Below are 2,361 nucleotides of genomic sequence, written 5' to 3' on the forward strand. Positions count from 1 at the left end.
ATTCCTCTATAACTTGATTTGAGTGGTGCTGTAATTAGAAAACCTCATCCTGTGCACAATCTAATGGGAAAATTCTCTCAAGTCAAATTGACTGGTCCTTAAACATTAGATACACATTCCGTGACCACTAAAGTCATTTTCCACCCCAAATTTCCAGACAGAACCCTGAATTTTGATGAATTAAAATAAGTCAAATCAACCAATTATAAACCTAGGCTGATGGCTCTTCCATTTTTTAAATTTAGAATCTAAAGTAATTGTTTTGTAAAATATTGGTCTAATTATGACATCCCTATGATCAGTGAACTCCATTACCTCCCTATTTCTTCCAATGACTTTTCTGTACTTTTAAATTCAATCTTTTTACCTCTTGACCTATGCGCAAAGCATTCTGCTTTGATACAGCATGGAACCAATTGTCAGTAAGTCTGGTTCTAAATCTTCTGCTACTTCCCAGCTGTATAATTCCTCGTTCTTAATTTTCTTCTCAATAAAATTAAGGGAAAATTACTAAGGAGGTTCTTCATAGAGCAAGAGAAAATAATAACAAACGTCCAGGATCAATAGCCAGGTATTGACTTTCTTTTCAGGTATTTTCCATCACAAAGGATGGTGTTATGAATTTGGCTTTTTTGTTTGTTTGTTTGTTTTGTCTTTATTGTTGCCTTTGCCTTCCTTAGGATATATTCCCAGTTCCTTGATTTCTAAGACAAATAGTTTAATCAAATACTTTGAATAATTCTAAAGGACATAACCATGTCTATCTTCCCACAGAATCTCCAGCACTGAGCATTAATAACTTTTGTCATCTTTGCCAACTTTCAGAGTGTGAAGTGAAAACTAAAAATTCTTTTCATTCACATTTCTTTTATTATCAGTGATATGGAATATGATTTCATGTGGCTATTTATATTTTGACATTATTCTAAAAAAATTGTTTATCCTTTTGTAATTATCAGTTGTTATTGTGGGGAATGTTTTCTTGATTCCCTGGATATTGTCTATTCTACACTATTAGCTTTGATATTTACTTCAGTGCAAATATTTTTCTACTATCCCATGTGTCTTTTAACTCTATCTTGACTGACTTTAAAGGAAAAAACATCTCAAATCATTGGGGTCTTATAAATTTTTATTTCATTCTGTCCATGTTTTCCCAAACAGAACTATGAAAGGAGAAAATCAGTCAAGAGTCTCTGAATTCATCCTCCTGGGCCTTTCAGAACAGCCAGAACAGGAGAGGATCCTGTTCCTTGTGTTCCTGATTATGTATCTGATCTCAGGGCTGGGAAATTTGCTCATCATTCTGGCTATCAGGACAGACTCACGTCTCCACACCCCCATGTACTTCTTCCTTACCAACTTGTCCTTGGTTGACATCTGCTTCACCTCCACCACCATCCCCAAGATGCTGGTTAATTATCTGTCTGGGAACAAAGCAATACTTTACATTAGCTGCTTGGCACAAGCATTCTTCTTCAGTTGGTTTGCAGTAGTAGACAGTATGCTCCTTGTCTCCATGGCATATGATCGCTACATGGCTATCTGTACGCCATTACACTATAACATCGTCTTAACCCAAAAGTCTGTGTCCTTCTGGTAGTAATGTGCTGGTTTTGGCCTTGTGCTAATGCTCTCACACATACTATTCTGCTGACCCAACTCTCATTCTGTGACCACACTGAAATCCATCATTTCTTCTGTGACATCAATGTGGTGATAAGATTGGCCTGCTCAGATACCTTCATCAATAACTTGATGATCTACATAATGGGAGAACTGACAACAATAATTCCATTCATTGGTATTCTAATCTCCTACATTCATATTTTTGTAGCTGTGCTAAGGATCCCATCAGCTCAAGGGAAATGGAAAGTATTCTCTACCTGTGGCTCTCACATCACTGTGGTCTGTCTCTTCTATGGAACAATCATTGGAGTGTACTTTAACCCAACATCAACCCACACTGCACAAGAGGACAGAGCATCAGCTGTGATGTACACTGTGGTCACCCCCATGCTGAATCCTTTCATCTATGGCCTAAGGAACAATGATATGAAAGGAGCCCTGAAGATGCTCTTCACCAGGAAGTCAGGCCTCTCCTTGTGAGTAGTAGACATCCTCATGGGTTTATCACACTACAGTTTCACTGCTATGACAAAGGGCTCTCAATGAGTCTTCACTAGTGTAAGATTCAGAGTATTTACCCATAACCTGCACAAGAAACAGAGCAATGTGATGGATAGGGCATCAAAACTATTTTCACAATGCCTGCTTCTATTTTCTCTGCCATTTTCTGGCTGTGTAACCCTGAGTTAATCTGGTTTAAAATTTCCTTATCTATAAAATAAAAGAACCCCT

General features: G+C 37.6%; 1 pseudogene; it reads left to right on the forward strand.

Moving 5' to 3' along the window:
* Positions 1-1,168: 1,168 nt before the first annotated feature.
* LOC140498142 (olfactory receptor 1f45-like) lies at positions 1,169-2,109 on the forward strand (annotated as a pseudogene).
* Positions 2,110-2,361: the final 252 nt, after the last annotated feature.

Source organism: Notamacropus eugenii, chromosome 4 (genome assembly GCF_028372415.1).
Source record: "Notamacropus eugenii isolate mMacEug1 chromosome 4, mMacEug1.pri_v2, whole genome shotgun sequence".
Taxonomy (NCBI): domain Eukaryota; kingdom Metazoa; phylum Chordata; class Mammalia; order Diprotodontia; family Macropodidae; genus Notamacropus; species Notamacropus eugenii.